The sequence below is a fragment of the Neopsephotus bourkii genome, unplaced genomic scaffold, assembly GCF_033783945.1.
Source record: "Neopsephotus bourkii isolate Nb327-2 ecotype Australia unplaced genomic scaffold, CSIRO-AGI_Nbou_v1 NB_272, whole genome shotgun sequence".
Lineage (NCBI taxonomy): Eukaryota > Metazoa > Chordata > Aves > Psittaciformes > Psittacidae > Neopsephotus > Neopsephotus bourkii.
The window spans coordinates 2698030-2714841 of record NW_026900781.1 but is presented as its reverse complement, the minus strand read 5'-3'; the positions used below and the strand labels follow the sequence as shown (position 1 = coordinate 2714841).

Sequence of the window (16812 nt, the reverse complement as noted above, 5' to 3'; positions counted from 1 at the left end):
CAATCTATGCAAAGTCACCTTCCTCTCACAATTTTCTAATAGGTATCTGTACTTGAAAACTAAAACCATGATTACTGATGGAAAGTTATTGCAGCTACAGGATGTAGCTGTAATTACAAACATTTCTCTGCTTCATTCAGAGGGGCTCCCACATGTCCTTGTTCAAGGGTGACATTAGATTGTTGTTACATTCCAACTCTATGTCAATTACCTCAGTCAAGTTCAGGGCACAAACAGCAAGTTAATGGTGACAAACCAACAAACTGAATAGCTGAAAATATCCTTCTGTGTTATACTGGATGGACCAGGTGCTCTACCAGTTCCCACAGCTCTGTTAAACGTTAAGTGACACCAAGTGGACAAATAAAAACAAAACCAGCAGTGCTTGATGGAAAGAGTAACTTTATTCTACAATACAACTGCTGTGAAGGGAACAAACAACAGTGGAAATCTTAAAGATAAAACAGTTAGCAGGTATATATGGTGTGCAGAATTATTTACATGGAAGAAAATATTTTAAAGACACCAATGAATGGTGGAATTTTAATGGTGAAATTAAAACACTATTATCAGTGTCAAGTTTTACATCACATTACGGCATACAATAGGAAGTGGAATAAGGTCAGAATAATTCAGGACTGTTACAGCTTAGTTTGCAACAGAGATGTATCAGCCAGACCTATCAGCTAGACCAGCAGGGAGGGACACCCAGAAACCAAAAACTAACCTCAGTAAGTATCACAGAGTGAGATTTTTTAGACATCCAAAAGCCCTGCACTCCCCGCTAACAGACTAATAGGGATATAGAAACATCTCTCCTCAGAAGAGAGGCAAACTATTGAACAATTCCTCTAAAACAACATGATCTATTTTACATAGGTTTTGCATTTTCACAAGAACATGGCCTCACTTGTCAATTTCCTCTGCTGTCATCAAGTACACTTTCTGCAGTGAAAATGAAGTCAGACCTGGAAAGGGAGAGCAGAGCTTGAAGGAACAAGATGGTATCCTGCTCTCTCCACTGCCCAGAGGCAAGACAAAGCATCCTCCTTCAGATTTTTATCTAACCTGTCCTAAGCCTCCCATGAAGGGTATTTCAGAATTTGCCTATCTCCCTCCAGTATTTAACTATTCTTAGGAAAACAGACAGAAGAAAACTATCCAACAGGTGTACATAGCATCAGTTTTGAGCTGTGGATGGGGGGGTTGAGAGGGAAAGGCAATTCAGTAAACCGCCTGGAAGAGACACACATGCAGAAAAGGTGGTACAAATCCTTTTCAGCTTTGCAAAACCTGAAGTTGTTACAAGAGCTGTGTGACAAAGTTGTATGGTCTCAATCCACTTCCTAGTTCAAGAACCATTTTGACAGAAAGCAAGAAATAGTGCAAGCTGCACTATACATCCAGCACCAACTCCATACCAAGACACCCTTTTGCAGAGAGGTACAATTTGCTGATGGGAGCTGATGTTTCTGGAGAATCTCCAGTCAATTACTAGGAGTTAGAAGAAAGGTACTCACTTCAAGGTGGACGATGTAAACGCGCAAACACAAAAAATCATTTATTTTGCACTTGCTCAAAGTCATAAAAGACGATACTGAAAATACAACAAAAACTTTGCTATAGCACTGAAACTAAGTATTTTTTCCCCCCTCAACTTAGAGTGTAAGCCCTCAAAAATAAAAAGGAACTATTAATTGATTCAAACCATCATTGTTGTACTGCAGTTCTTCGGATTTTAGGAATTTTTCCTTAAGTGCTACTTCCTGAACAACAGTAATTCTTGAAAAAGTCTCAGCCTTCAGTAGGAAAAAAAAAAAAAAAAAAAATTATCTCTTTGCTCTAAAGAAAGTCTTACAATTTGAACCCACAAGACTGAGCCTTTCAAAGACTGTCAAAACTTTAAATACTATTTGTTTTGTGGTAGGAGAGCATTGCTTGGTTGTTTTGGATTTGTTTGGTTTTGATTTTTTTAAAGAAAACTTCATGGGATAAACTCATGATCCCATTTAAGTCAGTGTCAGGATTTAGGAGATGTCATTTATTATATTTAAACCCTTACAATTGTTAATACTGTTATTTAAGATCTAATACTTTAAAAAATGAATAAATAAATAAAATCAACTCTTCTTGTAGCTTGATCTAAGCTAATCATCAAAGCATCAAAGCTAACACTTGCAGATCCAGAGTACCCAAGTTTGTAAACATACTATGGACAAAATCAGGACACTGGTCTCAGAAGTGCTGAACACAGAAAGTTCACAGTTTAAGGAAATGCAGACACTTGCTGCCTCCAAAATGTAAAGGCTACTGCCACATAAAACACGAGGTTGTTTTGAAACAAGAAAAGTTTACAACTTCAGCCAAAGCAATACCAGGTACAGAAAGGGTAGCAAAGGTTTTTCTGTTAACTGTTGTTCACTGCAATTTGAATTGCTGCAATTCAATCATCTACTACATTTGACTTTGACATTATTGCAGTAATAGCAAGAATGCAAACACTGTGGAGGAAGACAACAGAACTACTACACTTAAATTTAAGTTTTGCTGAAAAAGTTTCCTGGAACCTACTTAAAAATGAGAACCAAACTTTCTAGTTTATGGTCTTCAGGTGACTGATATACTTTCATTAATTAACAATACCCCATATAGCAGAGGAAACAACAGTTTGACACTTGAAGTCAAAGGAATGTGCTAGGATTTTAGGGTATGGGGTTCGGGGTTTTTGTCATTGGAAGACTATCATGTTCTAAAAACAGAAGCTACTTAAGCGCATCTAATTTATAGTAGCCTTCAAGGGTTGTTCAGAAATTGATCAGAGATTGATCAGCAGAGACTAGCTCAAGCAATGTAAGTCAACAAAGCTAATTGACCATTTTTGAGATTACTGAACATCCAGCCACTGCCTGACATACAATCACACTCACTGCTGAAAAAGAACTTGCATAAGACGGTGTGGGTACAAGAGCAGGGAGCCAGATCAACCAAAATCTTGCAAGTGAAGTACATAAATACTGTCTCCATTTATGTCTTGCTATTTTATCACCTTCAAGGAAAGACTCAATGCAGCTGGATGCTGTACATCCATTTCTAGACTTCAGATCTTGTGTGCTGATATAACAGCAATCAGTAATTTGTCACCTGGATGACTGTGCCAAGGTTTATATCCATTGTTTGCATTGTTAGTCTGATCCCCTGCAGAGAAAAATCTTACTTGACCACTGTGTACATATATCCCCTTTTTCACTTACAGTATACTGTAAGCCACTGACCACAGAAGAACAGATTACCAGCAGGTAATTAAATTCCTATAACTTCTGTAAAAACAGCCAAGCCAGACAAGACGAAATTGCAATGTCAACTTCTACAAGCCCACTCCCCAAAAAAAGAAGTCAACCAATTTCTGCAACTGAATGTATCACACCACCTGTGCAGTCTGTGGAAAGAGGGGACTACATGGAAAAAAAATGTAGAAGCACATGCAAAGACAATGGAAAAATCTTTGACCTCAAAACACAGATTCACAGAACACTCATTACCTCTGTTCAGAAAACTACAGCTAAAGGACAAGTGTCCACACAACCTCCCCCTGAGATGCAAACCTCTGGAACCCCACCTCAGACCACTGAGCACATTTTAGTTCTTTAAAATCCATCTATACTTAACCAGTGGAACTTTCTGTAACATGTACAAGAGTTCATAAACTGTACAGAGGAACAGAGGGCAGATTTATCAAGGAAAATGCATTAGGACAGGAACCAACCACTAAACTGCCCCTTCATAAAGGTTGACTAACTGAAACCTGGCATTAGGCTAACAGCATTCATATTACCTCCAATTGGATGGACTGAATTCCTACCTATTCTGTGCAAAGTCACATCATCCTGAGAAATACTCGGCAATCATACCCTGGCACCATACAGAAAGATATTAGGTACTTAAATGGAAAAGCAACTATATCTGCAGTTAAATTAGATTATAAATTTGTACAGAAAGACACTTTATGACAGAAATTGAAAGCTAACTGCTTGACAGTAGGAAGGATTTCTCCCCATGGGTACAATATCCATTACAGTGGTTCTGTGCTTCCTCTACAGCACTGAAATTGGAGACTGCTGGATATACAGCATCACAACTCCACCTTTAATCACGTATTTCCTACTAAGGATATACATTTAGTATCACTATCAAAACCAGGAAACATAAAGCATCACACATGCTTTCTTAAAGGAAAGATTTATAAGCAAAGTCCATACAACCAATATGTGAAAAAGCCTGCAGCAAGGCTACTTTATTCAGCATCACAGAAGGTATAGCTGGAAAGGGTCTTAAGGGCTTCACCTGAAACAGATCCCATGTCTGTGCACATGGGGAGGAAAGGGAATCAATTGTTTTTAAAACATTTCTGATGAAGATTTTGCTAGCAGGATCAGATAGTTGTCAATAGAAACTCCCTATCTCCCATAGTACCACTGAAGTTTGCAGCCTGCTCAGCATCCCAAACCAACACAGTGAGGGGTCCGCTGTATGGAAAGATGAACTAAACTACAGCATCTCCAGGTCACCAAAACTTCCGCGCTCCATGCAGCTCATTAGAATTGACAGAATTGCAGCTCGCTGATAGGCAACTAACGAAGATGTAACAGATCCATATTGGCACGTGTTTGTTGTGGAACCTGAAGTTCGTAGAAGTGCTACAGAAGTTCACCTCCAGCTCTCTACCACAGTACTCCCTGAAGGAAAACAGGTAAGACTAAACTGGACAAGCATCCCCAGAGCACAGCCTTGTCTACAGACCACGACTGTAACTCCAGTTAGCTTCAACAATGTATAAACCAGGCTATGCTGCATTTTCCATTGTCTCATGCTTATGGGGAAAGTCTCAGTCCACGAATCTTGTACACATACGCTCTCACCTTACCTGCACCACTCAGACACACAATTTGATGTGTTACATGCAGCTCAACTCCATCACCTAAGCTATCAAAACGAGTATGGACAGTATGACCTGTTAACTTTGTATTTTACCAGGTTTTAAACAATTCAGGTTTGGCTCAAGACAAAGCCCAACTAGGAAATACCAACTGCACCTAGAAAATACCTAACACAAGGAGTAAATAATTAAACAAAGCAAATGTCTAGAGTTATAAAATCATAGAATCAACGAGATTGGAAAATACATCTACAATCATCGAGTCCAACCTTTAGCCCAGGACTGCCAGGACCACCACTAAACCATGCCACTGAGGGACTCACCTACATGGTTTCTGAACACTTCCAGGGACTGTGATTCTACAACTTCCATGGGCAGCCTGTTCTAATACCTGATCACGCCCCCGTGAAGAAATATTTCCTAATATCCAATTTAAACCTCCCCAGTGCAGCTTGAGGCTGCTACCTCTTGTCCCACCACTTGTCACTTAGGTGAAGTGACCAACCCCCACCTTTGCTACATCCTCGTTTCAGGTAGCTGCAGAGAGCAATAAGGTCCTCCCTAAGCCTTCTCTTCTCCAGACTAAACAATCCCAGTTATCCCAGCTCCTCAGCCATTCCTCATCAGACTTGTGCTCCAGACCCTTCACCAGCTTTGTTGCCCATTTCTGGACTCACTCCAGCACCTCGATGTCTTTCCTGTAGAGCGGGGCCCAGAACTGAACACAGGATTACAGGTGTGGCCTCACCAGTGCCGAGTACAGGGCACAATGACTTCCCTGCCCCTGCTGAATACACTATTTCTGATACAGGTCAGGATGCCACTGGCCTTCTTGGCTGCGTAGGCACAAGCTGGCTCATGCTCAGCTCTGTCAATCAGCACCCCCAGATCCTTTTCCATGGGCAGCTTTCCAGCCACTCTTTCCCAAGCCTGCAGCATTGCATAGGGTTGCTGTGACCCAAGTGCAGGACGCAGCACTTTGCCTTGTTGAACCTCATACCACTGGCCACAGCCCATTGATCCAGTCTGTGAAGTTGCATGACTGAAGATCAGTCTCTTACTACAAGATACAGTAAGGGCAAAGGCAGATACAGAACCAACTTCAAAGAGTTTAAAAATCAATATGTCCTATATTAACTCCACTATCTTGTCATGCAGTCACTACGAGGAACATTAAGAGTGCTCCTACAGCAAAAGCAGACAGGGAGGAACAGAGGGCAAACCAGCTTGTGATTCATTTTGTTCCCTCAACTGATTTTTCACAGGTTATCTGTGATACTCTCCTGAGAGGCAAGGGGAATGATGGAATTGTCTTCTACTTTTATATCACAGTCCTAATGTAGACTATACCTGAAACGGCATCAATATAAATGTTACCTATAGTATTTTCTTCTGTTTAAACTCTGCTCTACTGCTCAGAACACAATCTGACAAAGCATTTCACATTAGCACCATGCTCACCAGTCACAAACAATTACATGTTTAGGCTGTAACAAACACACTTCGACAGAAGAATGAAGAGAAACTTGCCAAGGGTAATACTCTTATATGCTCTGCATATATAAATATCCAAATATACACACACACACAAATAAGACAACATAAAGCTATGATTTCTGAGCCCAGATTAGATACAGCTAAATACACATGCACTGTTAGGGAACATCCCATCAAAACTGTTTGACCCTTCATACAAAAATACTTATTTTCACACATGTATATAAATAAATCCACCTGTAAATTAAATACCAAAACATACACACATTTCCCCAGCACAGTCCCCCAAGCGTTGCTTCCCACCGTGGTCTCGGCCTAACAGGTTGCACACGCACAGGACACGCATTTTGCCACAGGCAGACGGGTGCGGAAGGGAGGGAAAACTCCCTTTAGTCCAGAGGCACCATCGCTACCGCCGTCCCGTTACCATTTCAGCACGACGCTCACAGCACTCGTTCTCCCGGAGCCCCGCACACCGGGAGCGCGCCCGCCTGCGGGGCGGTTCCGGGCTGCGCTTCCCCGCAGACTCCAACCCCAGCCGCGGCAGCTGCGAAGCGCTCAGCTAGTGAAGTTAGTCTCCGGCTCCCAGCCGGGGAGCTGAACAGCACCGACTGCCTTTTTCACCCCTTCCTCACCTATACCGGCACCTGCGGCCGCGCCCAGGCCGCAGCAGTGAGCCTACCTGGCGGCGGCGGAGAAAGGAGCCGCCGGGCCCCCACGGCCCCCTTCCTCTGGCGGGTGCTCGGCACCGGGGTCCGGCGTGGTGCTGGGGGCCGCGGGCGCTCGGCGGGGCCGGGCGGCACAATGCCGCCCGCCTCTTCGCCGCTGCTGACTCAGGAGCAGGCGCCGTCCCTCCGCACACCTCCCAGAGGCGGCCGCCGCGTTCCGCGCAGGATCACTGCCCAGAGACATCCCCTACCCCTCCCCAACACGCACCGCTCGGAGCCGCCCCAGCACGGAGACCACCGAGCCTGTGGCTGCGGAAAAGAGCCACACCTGTGGGCAGCCGCAGCGACCCCGGGAAGGGAGGGGTGGGAAGTGCGGACGCGGGGTTGGTCTGACTCCGTCCCCAGAGTGAGCTGGGATTTCCTGCCGGCAGCGAACAGAGGAGATGCCGCGCCTCCATCTTGAGGAGGGGGCGCGGGAGGGACGCCGACCGCTGGGGGCAGCAAATGACCCCGCCCCCTGGCAGGGCTGCGGACTCGAAATGGCGCCCCCGGTGGCGGGGCCGCTGTTGACCCCACAGGGGGTAGGTGGTCCCGATTCCGCTCCCCGTCCCCCGCTCCCCGTCCCCCGTCCACCTAGCCTGCCACTACCGCCCTCCGCAGCGGGGTCCAGCTGCAGTGGAGCCGCGTTGCCTTCCACAGGGAGAGGGGTTTTACCTTGTCTCGATCTCAGTGCTGCTGCTAGAGGTAAAGCAGCAAGAGGCTCCCAGGTTTAAGATTTTAAGCAAAGGTCTTAATATGTTGAACCAACAAGCTTTTGTGAGAAGGTGCCTGAGCCCTCTGTGCCACAAGACTTTGTGTAGTGGTGCTCCAAAGGCAACAGCAGTATCCCTGTTTGTCGGCCAAGGGGCCTCGAAAATGGGATCCCGCCACTGTTGTATGGTTATGCTGTGTGAAGGTCTCTCCAGACCTTTGCCACCTACATGGCTTTTAGGTGCTCTATGTGCAGTGTTCTGGGGCTAGCACTTAGCTGCCATAAGCCCCCCAGTCTGCATGTCCTTTTTCTACCTTCCTTCTGATTCTCACCTTTCCAGTTTCATGAAAAACACTGGGCCAGGGACCCCTGATGCTGCTCAGCTGTCAAAGCCCGGCATCCTAATGACAAGTATCTCTCTGAAGCAGCTGTAAGAGTACCCAGAGCTTATTCAGCACAGCTTTTCAATGAAATACTCAGCATTTCTGTGTCTTTGATTCTGCTCTATCCTAGTTCTTGCCTTATTCATATTTTCTGCTGAGGGACTCTCACATATTTGGAGTCAGAACATGCAGAAATGATTTGTTTCCTTGTTTTTTACTCAAAATAATTTTTGTGTTTGAGAAGAGGCGTTTTTCTACTCAACACCAAAGTCCATGTGCCATAGAGAAGTGGTTTAAGTTTGTTCATCTTAACAATTTAAGCAAACTATTTCAAGTGAAATAAAATGCAAAAAGCTGTGAATTTCAAGCTTCAGTTGCACAGGTTTCATGCTGAATTGCACCAGCCTGTCAAGGTCCCAGATCTTCTGTTCCACCTGCTAGTGATGCCAGTGCATTGCTAAATTGTCTTTAGTCTTTAATGAATTGCCAGTGCTTGGGGGTAAGTGGTATTTTGCAGGTGCTATAAAATGATGAAAGAAAAAAAAAAAGTGCTTTAAAGATGTTAAAGTATCATCTCTTGAGCACACAACTGCTTTTACCTCATCTTTTTACCTCTTCTGACTCTTACCTTACCAACTCTTTTTGACAGCAGTCTGTATGACATCTCCTGAAGCTACTTCAATATTCCTTGGTATGGGGAGCCCATAACTCATGTGTTTGCTCTGTAAAGCAAGGAATTAAATCTCTGAATTGTAATAGTGGATTGCTTGTGAATATATATGAAGAAGCCTAAAGGAATTGTCTTGACACTTCTTGAAGTATTTCTTACTGCCATATTGTTATGCGAATTTTGAGTGTTTGGTTTTTGTGATTTCCATGTGTTAGTTGTTTTGGGCAGCTTATGGAGACTAAAGTCTGCTTGCTTACTTAAGTGAAAAGCAGCATGTGAAATCTACAAATCATTCTAATAACACCAAAGGATCAGTGAGAAGACTGCTTTTTCCAATATTGCCTAAGGCTACTTGACTTTGAGGAGAATGTGTGTGGAGAGAGGAAAGCTGGCTGTCCTTCGTGAAGCAGCCCCATTTCTCATGCCTTGCAGCCTTCCTGCCAGGACTAGGGGTTGGCTTACTGACCCAGTGAGGGAAGAGGATTGTCCTCCAACGTTTGGCATGGTTTTGTAGTTCTAATTTTACTGACTGCAAAACCACCAGATACGGTGGGACTATTTAAAAAAAAAAAAAAAGTTTTCTGCAGGAAAGATTATTCGCTTGTATACTCATTACTAGTGCTTTTTTAATGATCCGTGCAGGTATGCAAAAGTCTCCTTAGCACAGGTTCACCGAGACAAGTCCTCTGTGTGTCCTCTCAGGACGGACCTCCCATTATCTTAGTGAAAGCAGGAGGAAAAGGATAAGAGTAGTAACTGTCCATCTCTGCACAGGAGTGCCTGATCTGGTACCCCTGACTTTCTTGTACGCAGATTGTCTTCTGCATTGAAAGAACAAGTGCGTTGAAAGCACAAAGGCATAAGAGCAGACAGCTCCCATTTGAGAGACCCAGCAGCAGCACCTGGTGCCTGTTCACAGTCTTCAAACTCCAGAAATGCTATGAAATGGCGGAACAGACTGTGAGAGCAGGTTTGATGAAGATGGCTGAGGCTAAGATGATATTTTCTTGCAGAGCCAATTCTTGCCTTTCATATCACTGATGAACTAATAGGCTTAGCTCTCATGAAATACTAGGCTCAGTGTGCTGTAATGCTATCTGAAAATCATTAAAACTTCAAAATGTAGCCTTCTAGGTAAATGTTGATCTGGTTCCCATCAGCTGCCTTCCCATAGTAAGCCCATTCATTTGATCAGACAAAAGCCTTGTGAAGCTGTCATCACTCAGAACAACTAACTCACTAACAGACATCCAGGGGTATTTGGGAGCCTGCCTCTGGGAGGCACCCCTCAACACTGCTGAACAGCCCTTCTGAGCAGCTTGGTATTGTGACAGGTATAATGTTACTGTGGCACGCAGGGTTCCTCCCATCCCAGGGTGCTGGTGGAGCCCTCCCGAGTCACACTGTTCTGATTCCCCTTCTCACCTGGTTTGCTCAGTTTTCCGTGTGACATCTGTTCCAAAAGAAAGAGGTCTGGGAGATGTGTTGTTTTGGTTACAATACTTAATCTTTGTTAGATTGTGTTGTGGTTTTCTGAAAATACTCTTTCCCTACCTTCCATCTTAAGTAGGTAAAAAAAATTGATCTGTTTCAGTTCAGGGAAGTGTCTGCCAGCACTGCAAAAGGGGGTGGTGTTCACCTCCAAGGCATCTGAGACAGATTTTCTTTTCTGATTCCTCAATAATTGTGAAATTTTTTGAAAGCCACAATGATTTCTCTTTGGCCACATTTATCCAGCATCAACAATTGTGTTCACATGTTATTTCTACTGCCAGTCCAGGTAAATCTTCTGCCTCAACAAATGTTGTCCGAGTAGGTCTTTATTGGCTTCTCTGCCCCATCAGTGCAAAAGGGTAGAGTGACATGGTATAATCCTTTCCTTCTTTACTTTGCTGAAGTATCTTATCGTTCACTGAGGCACATGTATACTTTCACCCTTTTACTTATTCAAAACTGTAGTTTAGAGCTGTTAGATGTTTTTTCTTTACACCTGGGCAGCCTGTTGAGGCCAGGAGGTAAGAAGGATTCCTGATCTAAGAGAAAGGATTACTTTACACTCTCTCTCCTCAGGCCAATTGTTCTTGGTGATCTCACAGCTGTACATACACACCATGACCTACTGCAACAGGAGACTTGCAGCCCCATGACCAGAGGGCATGGGCAACCTTTTGTGTGAGCGCATGTGTCCCTGTGCCCGGGAGGGCACAGTGCATTCATTGCTCAGCAAGGCCAGGCCAGCACCCTAAGGTGGTGGGACCAGTGTGTGGTGCTGACAGGACCTGAGGGCTCTTCCTCTTCTGATCACACTGCAGCAGTATTTGCCTCATGTTTGTCACTGTTGCCTGAAATAGCTGATTCCTGTAGTATCAATCATTCCTTAAAAACAGGTTAGCTATGGAAACAAAGGATTTAAACACACTGACATAGTTTAAACACTCATTTACTAGAGTAAAATGACTGTCCCTCCTGCCTTTCTGGTTTCACAATTGGCTTCATGACCATGGCCATGCGGGCAAAGGTACTCAACCAGAAATGGTCCTTCAAGGCCACCCTTCCAAATCATCAATGTGAATAGGGATATTAAAGCAGATAGAGGTTTTTGAAAAGATAAATGGTATCATCACAGTCCATCACTGTACTTTTTATAAAAAGTGGTGGAGGGCCCAAACCAGAAAATCCAAGGTATTTGCAATTAGCCAGGCTGAGCTTCAAGTGGTTTTATATCTCACAGTGTAATTTTATCTTGAGCAGTATCTTTCACATAACACTCATTTTTACTCTTTTTTTTATGTTGGAGAGCTGCTTGTTAAAATTACATATCAAATATTTCTTACACAAGTGTAGTCAAACCAAAGATTCATCTAATGCAGTACTCTGTCCCATATCATTGCCAAAAGTAGACGGTTAGGGGAAAATATACTGATTTCCTCAACACCCACACTGTGCGTCATACAGCATATTCTTGCTTTGTACAGCTTTCTTTAATGTTGCTGAAATTCTGCAGTATATTTTTTTCTGTTACTAGATGTATCGTACTGTCTAGGCAGCTATTTTCCGATGCACACAAGCATGTTTCATGACTTAGAGGGCAACTCATCCAGAAAGGTAGTTTCAGCCAGCTCTTGAGTAATGGGTCACTTCAAACCCTTGGACTCAGAAGCTCCCTAATGTTGGAACTAAACGTCCAGATTTTGTGTTCAGGGCAAGCCTAAAGATAGCAAAGTTTTAGCACTATACTTTATATCAACACTTTTGTCAGTGTTACTAGGATGCTTTTTTTGCTTAGTTCAGGAAGTTTTGGGGACTAGCTTTCACATAAAGCTTGCAACTTCCCCATGAATTCCAAACATAATTTTAATAGCTTAGGTTTATAACACTAATAGCTTAAGAAGTCATTCCCCAACTACAATTAACAGAATTTAATTAGGTCCTAAATAAAGCATGATGATTACAAATTTGCAACTCTCTTCATGGAGCTGTTTAATCAGCTGGCTACCGGCATTCTCAATCAGCTAACAAACTGAAAATGCAGGCTTTGAGGTAAGTCAGTAAAATCTGTTTCAAAAAAGGAAAGTAGGCAATTTGACAGAAGAAAAGGAAATACCTAATTATTTAAATGATGTAATTACTATAATTATAGTTATTATAATTATTTAAGAAACCCAAGCTGCATATTGTTCTTCACCTAATCAGACTCTCCTCACAGGTTCTGTGATGTCTTAATATAAGAAGCCATTTAAAATTGCAATATAATATTTTAAAAGGCAAACTCTGGGTCTCTGGATATTATTTTTATATTATGTTCCTAAGCAGATGGTAAGACTGTCAATTAACTTTATCTCACTTTAGAAGACAGTGTATGTTTCAGAAATGAAAGCCATTTCTATTTTTTCTAATTATTGCATAATGATATTAATATAAAATATTACATATTTTTCTAATTACTGTTCTAATAATTATGTATTTCTTTCTAATTATTGCATATATTTTGTGCATTGAAAAAGTTATTGCCAATACTATTTTATTAATAATACAAAAAAACCCTAAAAATTTCCTGTATGGCTTGAGTAAAAGTGATCAGATTTAAATATAGCAGCTATGAGGAAATAAAGAGAAGTCTATTGACAAGAACAGTTCCAGAAACTCACAAGACAGAACTAAAGCAATTCAAGATTTTCTTTTAGATACTTGATACTCAGGATTTCTAGAATTTTAGGCAGAAAATGGACATCTATTAAAAAAAAAAAAGAAGAAAACTTTCATAGGAGAAAAAGTTTTTTTTACTCAAGGTCGCATTATGGCAGAGAAATGTGATCTGTCATGTTGGACAGCAACAATATTCAGAAGGGTATTTTAATTTTGTTTTGCTTTGTCTTCTTAAGAGTAAATATTATAGTTAATAGGGCAATATACTGTGTTGTAGCATACTATAGCAAATTCTGAGGTTTTGCACAACTAGATTGATTGATTTTCAGCACATTTGGTTTTATGTCTGAAAATAATAGATATTTTTTATTTCTTCAGTTTGAAGGAACTGAAAAGCGTAGGTCTTAGAGAACTGTGTTCTAATGGAAATGCAGGTTTTAATTTTTTTTTTTAAATATATGAATTGCAGAATTACAGACAGCACCTATTTTTACATGCAATCTAATGTAGATCACTAACAGTTCAGTTCCTGAATATAATTCAGTGGTTTCAGCTGTGTATTACCCCTGCAGTTTAGATACTTAAACATATGAATGCCTGCATAAAGTTGTGTTTGCAGTTTTCTGGGCAGAAAAATGTATAAACCTAGCTAAGTGCATTTCCTATTCTGTCCCTTTTTATGTTTATAGGCAGTTTTGTCTCATTTTGTTGGTTTATGTAGTGCAGCAGAAATTTGTAAATGCTTGTGGTTCTTTTTAACAAGTAGCTATTGTACAGTGCGGGAGATTATCCCTGTTGGTAAAGTTACACTGGCCTTGAATGTAGAAAACATTCTGCTCTGAATCAGTTTCCTTTGGTCTGGGTTGGAATTCTATTTGAGAATAATAGAGTTAGGATCAGCATTATTCCTGTATTTGCCAGAAGGTACTCAAGTGCTTTATTTCAGACAGTGTAGTTATGCTGTATACTTTTCTATGTTTGATAGCCTTAGTAAACCTCTCCTTTTGTAACAAACTTACTAACTTGGTTAACTCAAAGAACTCCACCGAAAATGCCTTCAGGATTCAAATGTTGTGTAAAGAAAGATTTATTACATATAACTGCCACATGCAGAAGGACTATACACTGGCAATCTTGACTTGTAGCTGCTGTATTTTATAACAACTTGTATCCTTGGCAACAAATGGTGTGGAAGAAAAATGCCAGAATCACCTGAGTAACCATGGAGACCAAAACAATGTTTTGGTAACTGGATAATCTAACCTACGTACATGATGTATGACTTGATATTTAATACATGGAGACACTAGCTTGAAATTAATCATTTGGAATGAGTTATGTCTTCTTATAACACATGAAGCAACAAGCTACATATAAAACACGATAAAGAAAAACGAGATGTCGCTTCTCTTCAGTCTTTTCCTTTCTGACCTCACAGATCAAGTAACCAAGTTCTGTTGTTCTGTATCACTCATAACATGGTGCATTTGTGCATTCCTGCGCAATAGCTTACATTGCCAGTTCACTGCATCTCATGTGTGCAGGTTCCTATACCTCCTCACATAGATTAGCATCATACAAATACAGCAGCGAATGTTCCCCAGCAGTATATCTCTGAAGGAATAAAATATCCTTGCACTGTGATGGTACTCTTTAGTCAGTAGCTGGTTTAGATGTCATTCAGGGAATTACTGAATTCTGATCTGGCCTTGGTTTGGCTTTGAAATAACTATTTATTCTCCCATGTAGTCAAATTGTGTAAAATACTTTCATAATAAAAAATGGTTTCTGTTGCTGTTTTGAGTAAAATGCTCAGGTTAAGACTCTTGCCTGGAAAATGGGGCAAAACAGTTTGAAAGAAGGGATTTGAAAATCCTCTGATCCGTCTGATCTCGACTGCTCTCTACAGTTGCGGTAGAAAACTGCAACTGGCTTCAGCTATACTCGGGAAAATGCTGTGGGAAGTCAGTGAAATCCCGTTACAAAAAAAGACATATAACTTCTTTTTTACAGGGTACTTTTACACAGTAACAACACAGCACCCTTTGAGAAGAAGCTGGCACGGAGGAAAGGACATCTAAGATTCGATGCGGGAGGCTTGATCTTTTCTTTCTTTACCTTAAATTCTCATGCTGCATCTGTTGTATGGGCCTGTAGTCCTTACTGCTGAACCTGGTGGGAGAACATGGCAGGAACAAAACAGAGGGGACTAAGGTTACTGCAGTGAGATAATTAAATTTGCATCTGAAGGTTAATATACATGAAACTACCTTTGCTTCATGGTGGCCAGCTACTGCATCCAAATGGGAAGTGAAAGTGTAGTAGGAGGTACGATCACGCTAGCTTACTGCCCCAGGCTCACCCTGGCATGTTGGGAAGCAGCTCAGGGTATCTGATGAGTTTGTTTGTTTATTTATTTATTTTTAAATCAGAGAAAAGGAAAGAATGCAGATGATAGATACTCAGATGATATTGGGAAGTAATTGCAAGGAAAGAAGGTGGTGTTGGTATAAATTACAATTATACATGATGTCAATAAGCTTATTGCAGGAAAACTCACCAGCACTGATTTCAGGTACAGACAAAGCCACTTTAAGTCAAAAAATAGATAATTACAGACAGGGACTTTTATAACAAAAAGCCAGATACTGAGATATCTACAGTCAAATTAACTGCTAAAAAGAAGTTTAAGGAAATGGGAGACATTTCGGAAAGCACCAGTGAAGGTCACTAGCAAGTTGAAAGAAAAGTCTTAAAAGTGAAAGATAAAAGAGAAATATGACTAGTTTCTCTAACACAGAAGACCAATGGTTTAATTATTGTTAGGATGAAGGTGAGGGTTTTCAGGCTACTGCTTCTTACTAAGAACTTACAATGACATTTGAAAACTTCATAAGCTCAGCCATAGAAAAGGATGGCTCCTGAAAAAAGGGGATTGACTGGATAGAGAAACAAAATATGTCAGTAGTGAAAGGAAGAGAGGAAATAATGCTGGAATGGATATGTAATAGAATTACCACATCATAAAACATTGAGTTGCTAAGCCAATTAGGAGATATTTACTGAGCCTGATGTAAGAGTTTGGTACATAACCAAACTACTTCTTAGAAAAGCTTGACTGTAAATGGCTGCTGCAGTAGTCGTTTGTATGTGACCTTGTAACTGGTGGAATATATAAGCTACTTCACCTGTCCTTTTTTGGAGTCTTCTTTAATTTAGGTATATGATAATAAAATGCACCAATGGTTATTTTATGAAACCAACACTGGCATCTCTTTACAGCCGGTCTGAGATTTTCTAAAGAGAATTTAGAGTATATAAAAATACTAGAAAAGCTAAATATTATCTTCCAGAAAGCAAAAATCTAAAACAACTGCTAGATTTTACTTTTCGTTTCAAATGATCTTGAAGCAGCAGCTACAGATTTGCTGACCTTTTTTATCTTCTGTAGCTATTCTATCATTACAGGTAGGTACAAGCACTTATTTAAGCTGGCAAACTCTCTCCACTGTAAGAGTTTGATTTTGGCAGACTGAACACTTGAGCTGCTCTTTCCTGAGCTCTTCCAAAGCTATATTACTCTTTAAGAATATTTGAAAATGGGTCAAGCATTCCTATAACTCTCTGGTCTTCCCTTCTTTTGGATGAAATTTTGAACATAAACCTAACCACCCTTTGCCTTTAGCTGCCTCAATTAAGCCTGCCCCCACATGCTGCTACCTGTAAATGTTTGGAAAAAAATTTTCAGTGACAGAGTGTTTAGC

At 41.3% G+C, this 16812-nt stretch overlaps 1 protein-coding gene across 1 annotated transcript in view; it reads right to left on the bottom strand.

Annotated features, from left to right (window-relative positions):
- KIAA0319 (KIAA0319 ortholog) overlaps positions 1 to 7405 on the bottom strand; it is a 47986-nt gene extending 40581 nt beyond the window's left edge. Inside the window, exon 1 of the mRNA XM_061346379.1 lies at positions 7113 to 7405. The gene's annotated coding sequence lies outside the window, so the exon portion shown is untranslated. The remainder of the gene's footprint in view (positions 1 to 7112) is intronic.
- Between the last annotated feature and the right edge of the window lie 9407 nt (positions 7406 to 16812).